This window comes from Thamnophis elegans, chromosome 7, assembly GCF_009769535.1.
Source record: "Thamnophis elegans isolate rThaEle1 chromosome 7, rThaEle1.pri, whole genome shotgun sequence".
Taxonomy (NCBI): domain Eukaryota; kingdom Metazoa; phylum Chordata; class Lepidosauria; order Squamata; family Colubridae; genus Thamnophis; species Thamnophis elegans.
The window spans coordinates 17,287,059-17,293,634 of NC_045547.1; positions in this window are offsets into that span (position 1 = coordinate 17,287,059).

A 6,576-nucleotide genomic window follows, 5' to 3' on the forward strand; every position below is an offset into this window, starting at 1 on the left:
TCTCCAGGAACTATCCGTGATTTTATATACCTTTGATTTGTCCTCCTTTTGTCCTATTGTGTGATCAAAGAAAGCTCCTGAGATTATAACCTTTTTTCATAACAGCCTAACTCTTGGTCATTTTGTTGCCAATTTCTACACTTTTCAAACTCCACAATATTCTTTTTGAGACGTGATCAGGCTGCTTCTTGTAAGAATTTTAGGAATTCTCATCTGCTCAGAAATAGGAGGTCAGAGTCCACATGGATCTCAAGGGACATCAGAAACTAGAATGTTAACAGATTAACAGAGTTGGAAGGGACCTTATAAGTCATCTAGTCCAACCCCCCCCCCCGCTCAAGCAGAAAACCCTACACCATTTCTGAAAAAAAAAATGGCAGTCCAGTCTCTTCTTGAAAGTCTCAAGTGATGAAGCTCCCACAACTTCCAAAGGCAACTTCTGTTCCATTGGTTGATTGTTCTCACTTGTCAGAAAGTTCCTCCTTCTTTCTAGGTCTTTGAGAGACCGCCTGCTGCCAATTACCTCCCAAAGACTCATTAGATTGCACAGGGTTGGCCTCCTCCGGGTTCCATCTACCAGCCAATGCCATCTGGCTACCACCCGGGGGAGGGCCTTCTCTGTGGCAGCTCCGGCCCTTTGGAATGAACTCCCCGCAGAGATCCGGACCCTCACCTCTCTCCAGGCCTTCCGAAAAGCCGTTAAAACCTGGCTGTGTCGGCAGGCCTGGGGTCGATGAGTTCCCTTCCCCGCTCGATCTGTGTGGCTGTTGGCTATTTTTAAATGCTTGTTTTGTATTTTTGTGTTCCCTTTCCCCCTTGGGTTGTTCGCCGCCCTGAGTCCCTGCAGGGAATAGGGCGGCATATAAATAAAACAAATCTCAATCTCTCTCCCTGGTCAGTTTCCATCCATTATTCCTTGTCTGGCCTTCAGGTGCTTTGGAAAATATGTAACTTGACCCCCTCCTCTCTGTGGCAGCCCCTCATATATTGGAACACTGCTATCATGTCTCCCCTGGTCCTTTTCTTCACTAGACTAGCCATTTTAGACTCTTTTACTAACAGCCTGATTAGGACTATGGGTAGCTATATATGCAGAATTATGTTTGTGTGTGTGTGTGTTTGCGTGAAACTGGAAGCTTTTTTTTTTACCGTGACCCCTTGCTCTTCCTTGAAGAGAGAACAAAAGATACATTCACTTTCCAGCTTCTTTGAAAACATCGGAGTTATTTTTAAAGATGCGTCAGCTTCTCTGTTTGCAAAAGCAAGACAGAACATCAATGGAAGTGGAACTGACTCAGGCTGGTAAAAAGCTACATTGCTTTGGGGTATATATGTTGCACTAAGCAGGGCATGTAAGTGTGTGTGTAAAGGAGAAAGAGAGAGAAAGTGCACAGAAGATCATATGCAGAAGTTATATAGGTTTACAATTTATGTGTGGTGAATTATATTTTCTTTTCAGCTGTTACTGATAAGCCCAGGTTTATCATGATAGCATTTTTCAGTTTCCTCCAAGTTTTGTTCTGCTGGTTGGAGGAAGGACGAAATAGGGGTATTGTAAGTCTAAAAAATAAACTCCATAAAGATAACTCATTTCTCCCTATAAAAAAGCTCCCATTTTATGACCCCGTAGTTCCTATTCGGAGTAGAGTCACGGCCACTCTTCCCTATAAATAATTTTTTTTTAAAGAATAGAGAGAACATGACTGATGTTAGAGAGAATAACATGCAACTGATGTGAAAAAAACTGCAATCTTGCATCAGCTCTCCATAAACCAATCTTTCTCCTAACCACACACATACACACACACACATGTGGGGGCAGACAGACAGGGAGAGGGACAGATAGACAGAGGGGGGGGCAGATAGACAGAGAGAGACACACAGACACACACACACAGACACACACACACAGAGTCAGACAGTCGGACACAGAGAGAGGGACAGAGGACAGAGAGGGACAGAGAGAAAGAGGGGGGGACAGAGAGAGAGACACACACAGAGAGAGACAGAGACACAGAGACACAGAGAGAGAGACAGAGAGAGAGGGACACAGAGAGAGAGACAGAGAGAGAGACACACAGAGGGACAGACAGACAGACAGAGGGACAGAGAGAGAGAGACAGAGAGACAGAGACAGACAAAGACAGAAACAGAGACACACAGAGAGACAGAGAGAGAGACAGACGAGGGACAGAGGGACAGACAAAGACAGAGACAGAGAGACAGAGAGAGAGACACACACACATACAGAGAGAGAGGGGGACAGAGAGAGACAGAGACAGAGAGACAGAGACAGAGAGAGACACACATACAGAGAGAGACAGGGACAGAGAGAGACAGAGAGACAGACAAAGACAGAGACACGCAGACAGACAGACACACAGAGAGACAGACAGACAGACCCATACACCCTTTTGTATGTGGGATCCTTAGTATTCTGGTGGTTTTCTTATAGATGTTTCATTATCAAGTTAAATAATATCATCAGTGTCCTTGTATGTGGTGGCTAGCCACTGAAAATCTACCCATCTCTGACCTTGGATGATATTACCCATTCCATTATGGGATAGTGGTGAAGATGTTGACTAAAGAGGAATGGCCAGATTCTTCTTCGTTCTCAGCCATGAAAGCTTATTGGGGTCTTTCAGTCAGGTTCCCCACCCCCACCCCCATCTTTTAGCCCACCATACTTACCAATCAATCAATGGAACAGAAGTTGCCTTCAGAGGTTGTGGGAGCTTCATCACTTGGAAACTTTCAAGAAGAGACTGGACTGGCATCAGTAAGAAATGGTGTAGGATCTCCTGCTTAGGCGGGGGGTTGGACTAGATGACCTATAAATTCCCTTCCAACTCTGTTAGTCTGATCTAATCTGATCAAGGTTGTTGTGAGGGGGAAAGGAGGAGGGGCCACTAAGCATGACAATTTTAGCTCCTGGACAAAACAATGTGTGTATGCACACCCCAATGATATATTTGGATAAAAATATATAATGGCATTTTTATTTGCAAGCACCCTTTAAAAAAAAAGCCTTGCTTTTCAAAAATATTTTTTAATTATCTTAAATAAATAATTATTTGCATTATTATTATTTAATGCTTTGTTCTGGTGTTTGGAATGTACTCGAATAATTAGGTTAGAACATTTCCAGATTTGTATGATGGGATAAAGGCATAAAGCCTTACCGTATTTATCGGCGTATAACACGCACCGGCGTATAACACGCATCCCCCATTTTAACACAAAAATTTGAGTAAAAATTTTTTTCATTAAAAATAAATGACTTGGAAGCTCGGAACTTAATGTTGGATTAAAATTTATAACATTAGAACATGAATTATAACATTAACTCCTCAACATAAAGTGCCTTCCTTCCTTCCCTCCCTCCCATCCCTTTCTTTATGTTTTCTTCATGCTTTCTTTTCTTTTTCCTCTGCTCTTTTTAAATCCCCCCCCTTCTTCTCCTCCTCTACATTTAGGTTGGATTAGTTTGTACAATGGTCATCAAACTTCTGAAGTAAAAATAAATAAATAAATCATATTTAAGAAGAAGAAGAAAAAGGAAGACGTTTTTAGTTAAGTCAAACGTTTTAATAAAAGTTTCATCTTTTAAGATTTGTCCAACACATCCAATTGTAACCTTAACAGTAAAGAATATCACCCCAGCTGCTAAAGGTTCAACCAGTCTGAGAACCATTGAAAAGACAACAGTGCAAAATCCAAAAGACACAACTTCCTCACCGCCATTGCTTTGGTACCAAATCTTTGAGGAAGGGGCTCCAGAAAGAAGGAGGAGGAGGAGGAGGAGGAGGAGGAGGAGGAGGGAACTAAAGAGAGCTTTTACCGAGTCTGCGCCCCACAGCCAGGACTGTCCTGGCGCCCCTCAAGCCGCGTTTCTTCCCCGCAAAGCCCTTCGGGCAACCCGAGAGTTCCTTTTGGCGCCAGAAGGGCTTTGCAGGAAGAAACGCGGCGTTTCTTCCTGCAAAGCCCTTCTGGCGTCAAGCGGAACTCTCGGGTTGCCCGAAGGGCTTTGCGGGGAAGAAACGCGGCTTGAGGGGCGCAAGGACAGTCCTGGCTGTGGGGCGCAGACTCGGTAAAAGCTCTCTTTAGTTCCCTCCTCCTCCCCCTCCTTCCACAGTCTGTGTGACGCTGCCGCCAGGCTGAGAGCTGCCGCTGAAACAAGTTTGGGAAGGTCCTTTGCAGGCAGCCAGTTCTAGCTGCCTGCAAAGGACTTCCCCACGTTTGCTTTGAAAGAAACCTCTGCGCGGGAGTTAGAAACCTCTGCGCGGGGGTTTCTTGCGGCCGCGCACCTTAGAGGGAACAGTGGACCCGGCGTATAACGCGCAGTATCGGCGTATAACACGCAGGCAGGGTTTCAGCTTACAATTTTAGTTTTAAAACTGCGTGTTATACGCCGATAAATACGGTAATTAAATCTGAAATATTTCGTATTTAAGACTAATTTATTTAATTCAATAAATGATTAGTCATTCTGGATTAGCATTCTGGGTGAATGCAGCCTAAATTTTAAATGGGGGTTTTAAAAGGCACTTTTAAAATTATTAAGGCTGCAATCTGTCCTCAATCTCTGCTTTCCATTATTCTTAGATAGCAGTTTGTTATCCCATTTATCTCAAGAATAGCAGGCCTGGGGATTAAAAAATAAGTCTAGATGAGTTCCACAGAACTAAAGCAGCATCTGAATGGAATTTCAGAAGATGGCCTGGGCCTTTTCCCTACTCTAGAGTACTGCTTCTGAACCCTGGCAAGCTTAAGTGAAATTCAACCTTCAGAATTGAATGCTGGGAGTTGAAATCCACATATCTTAAAATCTTGCTAAGGTTAAGAAATACTGTTCTAGAGCTACTAGAATTGCATCTCAGTGGTGGGATTCTAAATGTTTTACTACCGGTTCTGTAGAGGTCACGGACCTGCAGTCACTAGAGGCAAGGGAGGCGGGACCTCACCAGTCTCCTCAGGGAAAGGAAAGGATTTTAAATAATTTTCTTAAAATAATTAAAGCCAGGGTAGTTGCTACCAGATTTCAAGTCACAGTGGCTTGGTGTCTGCTCTCAGTATTAACTAGGAGGAGGCCAGAGAACTAGGAGCCACTTTTGCATAAGGATTTTTTCGTCTTTTAAGAGTTAAGCAAGGGTTAACAAGCGAAGAATTTATTATGCAAATGAGGCAAGTATTCTCTCGCCTCATGTAGAGGGCATTTTTAGAGGCTTTTTAGAGTTTTCTGGGAGCGACTAGCTCAGTCTGACTTCAGAGCTCTGGCTTTTCAAGAGGAAAGGGCAGGGCAGGGAAAAGCAGAGTTGAAATTGTCTCTGAAACAGCTGGAAAAGGTCCGTGTGTGGGGAGGGGGGAGGAATTCAAAAAGTTTGATTGGAAGGCAACAGGGAAAGGAGGGGGAAGGCAGAGGAGCTGCTTTCAAGCCTTTGGAAAATATATCCAATCCAACTTCTGTGTTTGTGTTTGAGAGTGAGTGAATGAGAGAAGGATCGAAGTTCTCTGTGTGCGTGTGTCTGTTTGAGAGAGGGGGAGGGAGGGAGAGAGGGAGGAAGGAGGGGGAGGGAGAGGGAGAAGAAAAAGAACGGGAAAACTTATTTTGCAAGGGGGGAAAATGCTGTCGCTTTAAATCGGAACTGAGCATGCCTGGCTGTGGAATTCTGGGAGTTAAAGTCCACAAGTCTAAAAACAGCCTCACCGGGGCTAAAGCTGACCGCACGTCATTGGTAGAGGTGGCTTGGTGGGCATGGCGTGGCTTGGTGGGCATGGCGTGGCTTTGTGGGCATGGCTTTGTGGGTGTGACAGGGCAAGGATACTGTAAAATCTCCACTCCCTCCCCACTCCAGGGGAGGGATAGTGTAAAATTTCCATTCCCTCTTCACTCCAGGGCAAGGATACTGTAAAATCTCCACTCCCTCCCCACTCCAGGGGAGGGATAGTGTAAAATTTCCATTCCCTCCTCACTCCAGGGCAAGGATACTGTAAAATCTCCACTCCCTCCCCACTCTAGAGGAAAATTACTGTAAAATCTCCATTATCTCCTCACTCCAGGGCAAGGATACTGTAAAATCTCCATTCCCTCCCCATTCCAGGGGAAGGATACTGTAAAATCTCCACTCCCTTCCCACTCTAGAGGAAAAATACTGCAAAATCTCCATTCCCTCCCGATCAGCTGGGACTCAGGAGGCAGAGAATACATGGGGGCGGGGCCAGTCAGAGGTGGTATTTACCGGTTCTCTAAACTACTCAAAATTTCCACTATCGGTTCTCCAGATCTGGTCAGAACCTGCTGAATACCACCTCTGCTGCATCTCCCAGAATTCCCTAAAAACCTAGAGAATTATGGGAACACAGCCGCAATATATCTACAAGGCACTGCTGTGGTCAGTGATGATCAGCATTGTGTGGTCTGTGACAATGAAGGTTACCCTGGAAATATTTCAAATGTTTTTTTGGGGCAGAACTCTCTTATTTTTCTCAGGATTTCTCTAGAAGTGAATTACTCCATCAATAATGGGGCTCATCCCTTACTGACTAGGAACTGGAGCATGGTAGGATTCAACA